This window comes from Thermobia domestica, chromosome 8 (genome assembly GCF_964235325.1).
Source record: "Thermobia domestica chromosome 8, izTheDome1.hap1.1, whole genome shotgun sequence".
Classification (NCBI taxonomy): domain Eukaryota; kingdom Metazoa; phylum Arthropoda; class Insecta; order Zygentoma; family Lepismatidae; genus Thermobia; species Thermobia domestica.
Window position 1 is genome coordinate 202246065 of NC_137461.1, and position 15455 is coordinate 202261519.

Consider the following 15455-nt stretch of genomic DNA (forward strand, 5'->3'; position numbering starts at 1 on the left):
TCTTTAACCACAAATTTCTTCAATTTTCTTCAAAACTATACTAGTTGGTATAAATATGTTGTTAGGCAACATCTCAACAATATAACATATGTCATTTTTATATATATTTTATTGTTGAGCACTCTTCCTAACTGCTATATATTTCAGGCTATATCTCCGAAACTTCTGAACATATTTTAATGAAATAAAGCTCAAATTGAATGGCAGTACACTCTTTCTGATATGAATGCAAGCAGAGCCCCCTACCGTAAACGGAAAGTTATGTTGTGTATATCATATCTTGCACTGTTTTATTCTTTTTACAGAACATAACACATTTCATTCCATGATATGTCTCATTGCCTCATAACAATATGGCTGACGAATGACAACCGAGGAAAAAGAACATGTACCGTTCAGATTTGCATACAGGGCACTCGCTAATTGGTGCAATTTCTTCATTTTTTGAAAAAAAATAATAATTGTTATACTACGGTTTTGAATTTTGCTTCACCCTGTATATTTTTTTCATACAACAACCAAATATACTAACTAAGTGTTGCAAACATCATAAAGGAGAAAGAAAACCTATACATTACAAGAAAAAGGTTTAAAAATTGAAGTTAGTACCTGTAGTTATATATGGAGCAATGGAACCCTTGCAGTATTGATGAGACCACGTATCACTCATCCTAAGTAGAAAACGTACGTCTTTAACCACAAATTTCTTCAATTTTCTTCAAAACTATACTAGTTGGTATAAACATGTTGTTAGGCAACATCTCAACAATATAATATATGTCATTTTTATATATATTATATTGTTGAGCACTCTTCGTAACTGCTATATATTTCAGGCTATATCTCCGTAACTTCTGAACATATTTTAATGAAATAAAGCTCAAATTGAAGAGCAGTACACTCTTTCTGATATGAATGCAAGCAGAGCCCCCTACCGTAAATGGAAAGTTATCTTGTGTATATCATATCTTGCACTGTTTTATTCTTTTTACAGAACATAACACATTTCATTCCATGATATGTCTCATTGCCTCATAACAATATGGCTGACGAATGACAACCGAGGAAAAAGAACATGTACCGTTCAGATTTGCATACAGGGCACTTGCTAATTGGTGCAATTTCTTCATTTTTTGAAAAAAAAATAATAATTGTTATACTACGGTTTTGAATTTTGCTTCACCCTGTATATTTTTTTTCATACAGCAACCAAATATACTAACTAAGTGTTGGAAACATCATAAAGGAGAAAGAAATCCTATACATTACAAGAAAAAGGTTTAAAAAATGAAGTTAGTACCTGTTGTTATATATGGAGCAATGGAACCCTTGCAGTATTGATGAGACCACGTATCACTCATCCTAAGTAGAAAACGTACGTCTTTAACCACAAATTTCTTCAATTTTCTTCAAAACTATTCTAGTTGGTATAAATATGTTGTTAGGCAACATCTCAACAATATAACATATGTCATTTTTATATATATTATATTGTTGAGCACTCTTCCTAACTGCTATATACTTCAAGATGTATCTCCGAAACTTCTGAACATATTTTAATGAAATAAAGCTCAAATTGAAGAGCAGTACACTCTTTCTGACATGAATGCAAGCAGAGCCCACTACCGTAAATGGAAAGTTATGTAGTGTATATCATGTCTTGCACTGTTTTATTCTTTTTACAGAACATAACACATTTCATTTCATGATATGTCTCATTGCCTCATAACAATATGGCTGACGAATGACAACCGAGGAAAAAGAACATGTACCGTTCAGATTTGCATACAGGGCACTTGCTAATTGGTGCAATTTCTTCATTTTTTGAAAAAAAAATAATAATTGTTATACTACGGTTTTGAATTTTGCTTCACCCTGTATATTTTTTTTCATACAGCAACCAAATATACTAACTAAGTGTTGGAAACATCATAAAGGAGAAAGAAATCCTATACATTACAAGAAAAAGGTTTAAAAAATGAAGTTAGTACCTGTTGTTATATATGGAGCAATGGAACCCTTGCAGTATTGATGAGACCACGTATCACTCATCCTAAGTAGAAAACGTACGTCTTTAACCACAAATTTCTTCAATTTTCTTCAAAACTATACTAGTTGGTATAAATATGTTGTTAGGCAACATCTCAACAATATAACATATGTCATTTTTATATATATTATATTGTTGAGCACTCTTCCTAACTGCTATATATTTCAAGCTGTATCTCCGAAACTTCTTAACATATTTTAATGCAATAAAGCTCAAATTGAAGAGTTTACACTCTTTCTGACATGAATGCAAGCAGAGCCCACTACCGTAAATGAAAAGATATCTTGTGTATATCATATCTTGCACTGTTTTATTCTTTTTACAGAACATAACACATTTCATTCCATATGTCTCATTGCCTCATAACAATATGGCTGACGAATGACAACCGAGGAGAAAGAACATGTACCGTTCAGATTTGCATACAGGGCACTCGCTAATTGGTGCAATTTCTTCATTTTTTGAAAAAAAAATAATAATTGTTATACTACGGTTTTGAATTTTGCTTCACCCTGTATATTTTTTTTCATACAGCAACCAAATATACTAACTAAGTGTTGGAAACATCATAAAGGAGAAAGAAAACCTATACATTACAAGAAAAAGGTTTAAAAAATGAAGTTAGTACCTGTTGTTATATATGGAGCAATGGAACCCTTGCAGTATTGATGAGACCACGTATCACTCATCCTAAGTAGAAAACGTACGTCTTTAACCACAAATTTCTTCAATTTTCTTCAAAACTATACTAGTTGGTATAAATATGTTGTTAGGCAACATCTCAACAATATAACATATGTCATTTTTATATATATTTTATTGTTGAGCACTCTTCCTAACTGCTATATATTTCAGGCTATATCTCCGAAACTTCTGAACATATTTTAATGAAATAAAGCTCAAATTGAATGGCAGTACACTCTTTCTGATATGAATGCAAGCAGAGCCCCCTACCGTAAACGGAAAGTTATGTTGTGTATATCATATCTTGCACTGTTTTATTCTTTTTACAGAACATAACACATTTCATTCCATGATATGTCTCATTGCCTCATAACAATATGGCTGACGAATGACAACCGAGGAAAAAGAACATGTACCGTTCAGATTTGCATACAGGGCACTCGCTAATTGGTGCAATTTCTTCATTTTTTGAAAAAAAATAATAATTGTTATACTACGGTTTTGAATTTTGCTTCACCCTGTATATTTTTTTCATACAACAACCAAATATACTAACTAAGTGTTGCAAACATCATAAAGGAGAAAGAAAACCTATACATTACAAGAAAAAGGTTTAAAAAATGAAGTTAGTAACTGTAGTTATATATGGAGGAATGGAACCCTTGCAGTATTGATGAGACCACGTATCACTCATCCTAAGTAGAAAACGTACGTCTTTAACCACAAATTTCTTCAATTTTCTTCAAAACTATACTAGTTGGTATAAATATGTTGTTAGGCAACATCTCAACAATATAACATATGTCATTTTTATATATATTATATTATTGAGCACTCTTCCTAAGTGCTATATATTTCAGGCTATATCTCCGAAACTTCTGAACATATTTTAATGAAATAAAGCTCAAATTGAAGAGCAGTACACTCTTTCTGACATGAATGCAAGCAGAGCCCCCTACCGTAAATGGAAAGTTATGTCGTGTATATCATGTCTTGCACTGTTTTATTCTTTTTACAGAACATAACACATTTCATTTCATGATATGTCTCATTGCCTCATAACAATATGGCTGACGAATGACAACCGAGGAAAAAGAACATGTACCGTTCAGATTTGCATACAGGGCACTTGCTAATTGGTGCAATTTCTTCATTTTTTGAAAAAAAAATAATAATTGTTATACTACGGTTTTGAATTTTGCTTCACCCTGTATATTTTTTTTCATACAGCAACCAAATATACTAACTAAGTGTTGGAAACATCATAAAGGAGAAAGAAATCCTATACATTACAAGAAAAAGGTTTAAAAAATGAAGTTAGTACCTGTTGTTATATATGGAGCAATGGAACCCTTGCAGTATTGATGAGACCACGTATCACTCATCCTAAGTAGAAAACGTACGTCTTTAACCACAAATTTCTTCAATTTTCTTCAAAACTATACTAGTTGGTATAAATATGTTGTTAGGCAACATCTCAACAATATAACATATGTCATTTTTATATATATTATATTGTTGAGCACTCTTCCTAACTGCTATATATTTCAAGCTGTATCTCCGAAACTTCTGAACATATTTTAATGCAATAAAGCTCAAATTGAAGAGTTTACACTCTTTCTGACATGAATGCAAGCAGAGCCCACTACCGTAAATGAAAAGATATCTTGTGTATATCATATCTTGCACTGTTTTATTCTTTTTACAGAACATAAAACATTTCATTCCATATGTCTCATTGCCTCATAACAATATGGCTGACGAATGACAACCGAGGAAAAAGAACATGTACCGTTCAGATTTGCATACAGGGCACTCGCTAATTGGTGCAATTTCTTCATTTTTTGAAAAAAAAATAATAATTGTTATACTACGGTTTTGAATTTTGCTTCAACCTGTATATTTTTTTTCATACAGCAACCAAATATACTAACTAAGTGTTGCAAACATAATAAAGGAGAAAGAAAACCTATACATTACAAGAAAAAGGTTTAAAAAATTAAGTTAGTACCTGTAGTTATATATGGAGTAATGGAAGCCTTGCAGTATTGATGAGACCACCAATCACTCATCCTAAGTAGAAAACGTACGTCTTTAACCACAAATTTCTTCAATTTTCTTCAAAACTATACTAGTTGGTATAAATATGTTGTTAGGCAACATCTCAACAATATAACATATGTCATTTTTATATATATTATATTGTTGAGCACTCTTCCTAACTGCTATATATTTCAGGCTGTATCTCCGAAACTTCTGAACATATTTTAATGAAATAAAGCTCAAATTGAAGAGCAGTACACTCTTTCTGATATGAATGCAAGCAGAGCCCCCTACCGTAAACGGAAAGTTATCTTGTGTATATCATATCTTGCTCTGTTGTATTCTTTTTACAGAACATAACACATTTCATTCCATGGTATGTCTCATTGCCTCATAACAATATGGCTGACGAATGACAACCGAGGAAAAAGAACATGTACCGTTCAGATTTGCATACAGGGCACTCGCTAATTGGTGCAATTTCTTCATTTTTTGAAAAAAAAATAATAATTGTTATACTACGGTTTTGAATTTTGCTTCACCCTGTATATTTTTTTTCATACAACAACCAAATATACTAACTAAATGTTGCAAACATCATAAAGGAGAAAGAAAACCTATACATTACAAGAAAAAGGTTTAAAAAATGAAGTTAGTACCTGTAGTTATATATGGAGGAATGGAACCCTTGCAGTATTGATGAGACCACGTATCACTCATCCTAAGTAGAAAACGTACGTCTTTAACCACAAATTTCTTCAATTTTCTTCAAAACTATACTAGTTGGTATAAATATGTTGTTAGGCAACATCTCAACAATATAACATATGTCATTTTTATATATATTATATTATTGAGCACTCTTCCTAAGTGCTATATATTTCAGGCTATATCTCCAAAACTTCTGAACGTATTTTAATGAAATAAAGCTCAAATTGAAGAGCAGTACACTCTTTCTGACATGAATGCAAGCAGAGCCCCCTACCGTAAATGGAAAGTTATGTCGTGTATATCATGTCTTGCACTGTTTTATTATTTTTACAGAACATAACACATTTCATTTCATGATATGTCTCATTGCCTCATAACAATATGGCTGACGAATGACAACCGAGGAAAAAGAACATGTACCGTTCAAATTTGCATACAGGGCACTTGCTAATTGGTGCAATTTCTTCATTTTTTGAAAAAAAAATAATAATTGTTATACTACGGTTTTGAATTTTGCTTCACCCTGTATATTTTTTTTCATACAGCAACCAAATATACTAACTAAGTGTTGGAAACATCATAAAGGAGAAAGAAATCCTATACATTACAAGAAAAAGGTTTAAAAAATGAAGTTAGTACCTGTTGTTATATATGGAGCAATGGAACCCTTGCAGTATTGATGAGACCACGTATCACTCATCCTAAGTAGAAAACGTACGTCTTTAACCACAAATTTCTTCAATTTTCTTCAAAACTATTCTAGTTGGTATAAATATGTTGTTAGGCAACATCTCAACAATATAACATATGTCATTTTTATATATATTATATTGTTGAGCACTCTTCCTAACTGCTATATATTTCAAGCTGTATCTCCGAAACTTCTGAACATATTTTAATGCAATAAAGCTCAAATTGAAGAGCAGTACACTCTTTCTGATATGAATGCAAGCAGAGCCCCCTACCGTAAATGGAAAGTTATCTCGTGTATATCATATCTTGCTCTGTTGTATTCTTTTTACAGAACATAACACATTTCATTCCATGGTATGTCTCATTGCCTCATAACAATATGGCTGACGAATGACAACCGAGGAAAAAGAACATGTACCGTTCAGATTTGCATACAGGGCACTCGCTAATTGGTGCAATTTCTTCATTTTTTGAAAAAAAAATAATAATTGTTATACTACGGTTTTGAATTTTGTTTCACCCTGTATATTTTTTTTCATACAACAACCAAATATACTAACTAAATGTTGCAAACATCATAAAGGAGAAAGAAAACCTATACATTACAAGAAAAAGGTTTAAAAAATGAAGTTAGTACCTGTAGTTATATATGGAGCAATGGAACCCTTGAAGTATTGATGAGACCACGTATCACTCATCCTAAGTAGAAAACGTACGTCTTTAACCTCAAATTTCTTCAATTTTCTTCAAAACTATACTAGTTGGTATAAATATGTTGTTAGGCAACATCTCAACAATATAACATATGTCATTTTTATATATATTATATTGTTGAGCACTCTTCCTAACTGCTATATACTTCAAGATGTATCTCCGAAACTTCTGAACATATTTTAATGAAATAAAGCTCAAATTGAAGAGCAGTACACTCTTTCTGACATGAATGCAAGCAGAGCCCACTACCGTAAATGGAAAGTTATGTCGTGTATATCATGTCTTGCACTGTTTTATTCTTTTTACAGAACATAACACATTTCATTTCATGATATGTCTCATTGCCTCATAACAATATGGCTGACGAATGACAACCGAGGAAAAAGAACATGTACCGTTCAGATTTGCATACAGGGCACTTGCTAATTGGTGCAATTTCTTCATTTTTTGAAAAAAAAAATAATAATTGTTATACTACGGTTTTGAATTTTGCTTCACCCTGTATATTTTTTTTCATACAGCAACCAAATATACTAACTAAGTGTTGGAAACATCATAAAGTAGAAAGAAATTCTGTACATTACAAGAAAAAGGTTTAAAAAATGAAGTTAGTGCCTGTTGTTATATATGGAGCAATGGAACCCTTGCAGTATTGATGAGACCACGTATCACTCATCCTAAGTAGAAAACGTGCGTCTTTAACCTCAAATTTCTTCAATTTTCTTCAAAACTATACTAGTTGGTATAAATATGTTGTTAGGCAACATCTCAACAATATAACATATGTCATTTTTATATATATTATATTGTTGAGCACTCTTCCTAACTGCTATATATTTCAAGCTGTATCTCCGAAACTTCTTAACATATTTTAATGCAATAAAGCTCAAATTGAAGAGTTTACACTCTTTCTGACATGAATGCTAGCAGAGCCCACTACCGTAAATGAAAAGATATCTTGTGTATATCATATCTTGCACTGTTTTATTCTTTTTACAGAACATAACACATTTCATTCCATATGTCTCATTGCCTCATAACAATATGGCTGACGAATGACAACCGAGGAAAAAGAACATGTACCGTTCAGATTTGCATACAGGGCACTCGCTAATTGGTGCAATTTCTTCATTTTTTGAAAAAAAAATAAAAATATTTATACTACGGTTTTGAATTTTGCTTCACCCTGTATATTTTTTTTCATACAGCAACCAAATATACTAACTAAGTGTTGGAAACATCATAAAGGAGAAAGAAAACCTATACATTACAAGAAAAAGGTTTAAAAAATGAAGTTAGTACCTGTAGTTATATATAGAGGAATGGAACCCTTGCAGTATTGATGAGACCACGTATCACTCATCCTAAGTAGAAAACGTACGTCTTTAACCACAAATTTCTTCAATTTTCTTCAAAACTATACTAGTTGGTATAAATATGTTGTTAGGCAACATCTCAACAATATAACATATGTCATTTTTATATATATTATATTATTGAGCACTCTTCCTAAGTGCTATATATTTCAGGCTATATCTCCGAAACTTCTGAACATATTTTAATGAAATAAAGCTCAAATTGAAGAGCAGTACACTCTTTCTGACATGAATGCAAGCAGAGCCCCCTACCGTAAATGGAAAGTTATGTCGTGTATATCATGTCTTGCACTGTTTTATTCTTTTTACAGAACATAACACATTTCATTTCATGATATGTCTCATTGCCTCATAACAATATGGCTGACGAATGACAACCGAGGAAAAAGAACATGTACCGTTCAGATTTGCATACAGGGCACTTGCTAATTGGTGCAATTTCTTCATTTTTTGAAAAAAAAATAATAATTGTTATACTACGGTTTTGAATTTTGCTTCACCCTGTATATTTTTTTTCATACAGCAACCAAATATACTAACTAAGTGTTGGAAACATCATAAAGGAGAAAGAAATCCTATACATTACAAGAAAAAGGTTTAAAAAATGAAGTTAGTACCTGTTGTTATATATGGAGCAATGGAACCCTTGCAGTATTGATGAGACCACGTATCACTCATCCTAAGTAGAAAACGTAAGTCTTTAACCACAAATTTCTTCAATTTTCTTCAAAACTATACTAGTTGGTATAAATATGTTGTTAGGCAACATCTCAACAATATAACATATGTCATTTTTATATATATTATATTGTTGAGCACTCTTCCTAACTGCTATATATTTCAAGCTGTATCTCCGAAACTTCTGAACATATTTTAATGCAATAAAGCTCAAATTGAAGAGTTTACACTCTTTCTGACATGAATGCAAGCAGAGCCCACTACCGTAAATGAAAAGATATCTTGTGTATATCATATCTTGCACTGTTTTATTCTTTTTACAGAACATAACACATTTCATTCCATATGTCTCATTGCCTCATAACAATATGTCTGACGAATGACAACCGAGGAAAAAGAACATGTACCGTTCAGATTTGCATACAGGGCACTCGCTAATTGGTGCAATTTCTTCATTTTTTGAAAAAAAAATAATAATTGTTATACTACGGTTTTGAATTTTGCTTCACCCTGTATATTTTTTTTCATACAGCAACCAAATATACTAACTAAGTGTTGGAAACATCATAAAGGAGAAAGAAAACCTATACATTACAAGAAAAAGGTTTAAAAAATGAAGTTAGTACCTGTTGTTATATATGGAGCAATGGAACCCTTGCAGTATTGATGAGACCACGTATCACTCATCCTAAGTAGAAAACGTACGTCTTTAACCACAAATTTCTTCAATTTTCTTCAAAACTATACTAGTTGGTATAAATATGTTGTTAGGCAACATCTCAACAATATAACATATGTCATTTTTATATATATTATATTGTTGAGCACTCTTCCTAACTGCTATATATTTCAGGCTATATCTCCGAAACTTCTGAACATATTTTAATGCAATAATGCTCAAATTGAATGGCAGTACACTCTTTCTGATATGAATGCAAGCAGAGCCCCCTACCGTAAACGGAAAGTTATGTTGTGTATATCATATCTTGCACTGTTTTATTCTTTTTACAGAACATAACACATTTCATTCCATGATATGTCTCATTGCCTCATAACAATATGGCTGACGAATGACAACCGAGGAAAAAGAACATGTACCGTTCAGATTTGCATACAGGGCACTCGCTAATTGGTGCAATTTCTTCATTTTTTGAAAAAAAAATAATAATTGTTATACTACGGTTTTGAATTTTGCTTCACCCTGTATATTTTTTTCATACAACAACCAAATATACTAACTAAGTGTTGCAAACATAATAAAGGAGAAAGAAAACCTATACATTACAAGAAAAAGGTTTAAAAAATTAAGTTAGTACCTGTAGTTATATATGGAGTAATGGAAGCCTTGCAGTATTGATGAGACCACCAATCACTCATCCTAAGTAGAAAACGTACGTCTTTAACCACAAATTTCTTCAATTTTCTTCAAAACTATACTAGTTGGTATAAATATGTTGTTAGGCAACATCTCAACAATATAACATATGTCATTTTTATATATATTATATTGTTGAGCACTCTTCCTAACTGCTATATACTTCAAGATGTATCTCCGAAACTTCTGAACATATTTTAATGAAATAAAGCTCAAATTGAAGAGCAGTACACTCTTTCTGACATGAATGCAAGCAGAGCCCACTACCGTAAATGGAAAGTTATGTCGTGTATATCATGTCTTGCACTGTTTTATTCTTTTTACAGAACATAACACATTTCATTTCATGATATGTCTCATTGCCTCATAACAATATGGCTGACGAATGACAACCGAGGAAAAAGAACATGTACCGTTCAGATTTGCATACAGGGCACTTGCTAATTGGTGCAATTTCTTCATTTTTTGAAAAAAAAAATAATAATTGTTATACTACGGTTTTGAATTTTGCTTCACCCTGTATATTTTTTTTCATACAGCAACCAAATATACTAACTAAGTGTTGGAAACATCATAAAGTAGAAAGAAATTCTGTACATTACAAGAAAAAGGTTTAAAAAATGAAGTTAGTGCCTGTTGTTATATATGGAGCAATGGAACCCTTGCAGTATTGATGAGACCACGTATCACTCATCCTAAGTAGAAAACGTACGTCTTTAACCTCAAATTTCTTCAATTTTCTTCAAAACTATACTAGTTGGTATAAATATGTTGTTAGGCAACATCTCAACAATATAACATATGTCATTTTTATATATATTATATTGTTGAGCACTCTTCCTAACTGCTATATATTTCAAGCTGTATCTCCGAAACTTCTTAACATATTTTAATGCAATAAAGCTCAAATTGAAGAGTTTACACTCTTTCTGACATGAATGCAAGCAGAGCCCACTACCGTAAATGAAAAGATATCTTGTGTATATCATATCTTGCACTGTTTTATTCTTTTTACAGAACATAACACATTTCATTCCATATGTCTCATTGCCTCATAACAATATGGCTGACGAATGACAACCGAGGAAAAAGAACATGTACCGTTCAGATTTGCATACAGGGCACTCGCTAATTGGTGCAATTTCTTCATTTTTTGAAAAAAAAATAAAAATATTTATACTACGGTTTTGAATTTTGCTTCACCCTGTATATTTTTTTTCATACAGCAACCAAATATACTAACTAAGTGTTGGAAACATCATAAAGGAGAAAGAAAACCTATACATTACAAGAAAAAGGTTTAAAAAATGAAGTTAGTACCTGTAGTTATATATAGAGGAATGGAACCCTTGCAGTATTGATGAGACCACGTATCACTCATCCTAAGTAGAAAACGTACGTCTTTAACCACAAATTTCTTCAATTTTCTTCAAAACTATACTAGTTGGTATAAATATGTTGTTAGGCAACATCTCAACAATATAACATATGTCATTTTTATATATATTATATTATTGAGCACTCTTCCTAAGTGCTATATATTTCAGGCTATATCTCCGAAACTTCTGAACATATTTTAATGAAATAAAGCTCAAATTGAAGAGCAGTACACTCTTTCTGACATGAATGCAAGCAGAGCCCCCTACCGTAAATGGAAAGTTATGTCGTGTATATCATGTCTTGCACTGTTTTATTCTTTTTACAGAACATAACACATTTCATTTCATGATATGTCTCATTGCCTCATAACAATATGGCTGACGAATGACAACCGAGGAAAAAGAACATGTACCGTTCAGATTTGCATACAGGGCACTTGCTAATTGGTGCAATTTCTTCATTTTTTGAAAAAAAAATAATAATTGTTATACTACGGTTTTGAATTTTGCTTCACCCTGTATATTTTTTTTCATACAGCAACCAAATATACTAACTAAGTGTTGGAAACATCATAAAGGAGAAAGAAATCCTATACATTACAAGAAAAAGGTTTAAAAAATGAAGTTAGTACCTGTTGTTATATATGGAGCAATGGAACCCTTGCAGTATTGATGAGACCACGTATCACTCATCCTAAGTAGAAAACGTAAGTCTTTAACCACAAATTTCTTCAATTTTCTTCAAAACTATACTAGTTGGTATAAATATGTTGTTAGGCAACATCTCAACAATATAACATATGTCATTTTTATATATATTATATTGTTGAGCACTCTTCCTAACTGCTATATATTTCAAGCTGTATCTCCGAAACTTCTGAACATATTTTAATGCAATAAAGCTCAAATTGAAGAGTTTACACTCTTTCTGACATGAATGCAAGCAGAGCCCACTACCGTAAATGAAAAGATATCTTGTGTATATCATATCTTGCACTGTTTTATTCTTTTTACAGAACATAACACATTTCATTCCATATGTCTCATTGCCTCATAACAATATGGCTGACGAATGACAACCGAGGAAAAAGGACATGTACCGTTCAGATTTGCATACAGGGCACTCGCTAATTGGTGCAATTTCTTCATTTTTTGAAAAAAAAATAATAATTGTTATACTACGGTTTTGAATTTTGCTTCACCCTGTATATTTTTTTTCATACAGCAACCAAATATACTAACTAAGTGTTGGAAACATCATAAAGGAGAAAGAAAACCTATACATTACAAGAAAAAGGTTTAAAAAATGAAGTTAGTACCTGTTGTTATATATGGAGCAATGGAACCCTTGCAGTATTGATGAGACCACGTATCACTCATCCTAAGTAGAAAACGTACGTCTTTAACCACAAATTTCTTCAATTTTCTTCAAAACTATACTAGTTGGTATAAATATGTTGTTAGGCAACATCTCAACAATATAACATATGTCATTTTTATATATATTATATTGTTGAGCACTCTTCCTAACTGCTATATATTTCAGGCTATATCTCCGAAACTTCTGAACATATTTTAATGCAATAATGCTCAAATTGAATGGCAGTACACTCTTTCTGATATGAATGCAAGCAGAGCCCCCTACCGTAAACGGAAAGTTATGTTGTGTATATCATATCTTGCACTGTTTTATTCTTTTTACAGAACATAACACATTTCATTCCATGATATGTCTCATTGCCTCATAACAATATGGCTGACGAATGACAACCGAGGAAAAAGAACATGTACCGTTCAGATTTGCATACAGGGCACTCGCTAATTGGTGCAATTTCTTCATTTTTTGAAAAAAAAATAATAATTGTTATACTACGGTTTTGAATTTTGCTTCACCCTGTATATTTTTTTCATACAACAACCAAATATACTAACTAAGTGTTGCAAACATAATAAAGGAGAAAGAAAACCTATACATTACAAGAAAAAGGTTTAAAAAATTAAGTTAGTACCTGTAGTTATATATGGAGTAATGGAAGCCTTGCAGTATTGATGAGACCACCAATCACTCATCCTAAGTAGAAAACGTACGTCTTTAACCACAAATTTCTTCAATTTTCTTCAAAACTATACTAGTTGGTATAAATATGTTGTTAGGCAACATCTCAACAATATAACATATGTCATTTTTATATATATTATATTGTTGAGCACTCTTCCTAACTGCTATATATTTCAGGCTGTATCTCCGAAACTTCTGAACATATTTTAATGAAATAAAGCTCAAATTGAAGAGCAGTACACTCTTTCTGATATGAATGCAAGCAGAGCCCCCTACCGTAAATGGAAAGTTATCTTGTGTATATCATATCTTGCTCTGTTGTATTCTTTTTACAGAACATAACACATTTCATTCCATGGTATGTCTCATTGCCTCATAACAATATGGCTGACGAATGACAACCGAGGAAAAAGAACATGTACCGTTCAGATTTGCATACAGGGCACTCGCTAATTGGTGCAATTTCTTCATTTTTTGAAAAAAAAATAATAATTGTTATACTACGGTTTTGAATTTTGCTTCACCCTGTATATTTTTTTTCATACAACAACCAAATATACTAACTAAATGTTGCAAACATCATAAAGGAGAAAGAAAACCTATACATTACAAGAAAAAGGTTTAAAAAATGAAGTTAGTACCTGTAGTTATATATGGAGGAATGGAACCCTTGCAGTATTGATGAGACCACGTATCACTCATCCTAAGTAGAAAACGTACGTCTTTAACCACAAATTTCTTCAATTTTCTTCAAAACTATACTAGTTGGTATAAATATGTTGTTAGGCAACATCTCAACAATATAACATATGTCATTTTTATATATATTATATTATTGAGCACTCTTCCTAAGTGCTATATATTTCAGGCTATATCTCCAAAACTTCTGAACGTATTTTAATGAAATAAAGCTCAAATTGAAGAGCAGTACACTCTTTCTGACATGAATGCAAGCAGAGCCCCCTACCGTAAATGGAAAGTTATGTCGTGTATATCATATCTTGCACTGTTTTATTATTTTTACAGAACATAACACATTTCATTTCATGATATGTCTCATTGCCTCATAACAATATGGCTGACGAATGACAACCGAGGAAAAAGAACATGTACCGTTCAGATTTGCATACAGGGCACTTGCTAATTGGTGCAATTTCTTCATTTTTTGAAAAAAAAATAATAATTGTTAAACTACGGTTTTGAATTTTGCTTCACCCTGTATATTTTTTTTCATACAGCAACCAAATATACTAACTAAGTGTTGGAAACATCATAAAGGAGAAAGAAATCCTATACATTACAAGAAAAAGGTTTAAAAAATGAAGTTAGTACCTGTTGTTATATATGGAGCAATGGAACCCTTGCAGTATTGATGAGACCACGTATCACTCATCCTAAGTAGAAAACGTACGTCTTTAACCACAAATTTCTTCAATTTTCTTCAAAACTATTCTAGTTGGTATAAATATGTTGTTAGGCAACATCTCAACAATATAACATATGTCATTTTTATATATATTATATTGTTGAGCACTCTTCCTAACTGCTATATATTTCAAGCTGTATCTCCGAAACTTCTTAACATATTTTAATGCAATAAAGCTCAAATTGAAGAGCAGTACACTCTTTCTGATATGAATGCAAGCAGAGCCCCCTACCGTAAATGGAAAGTTATCTCGTGTATATCATATCT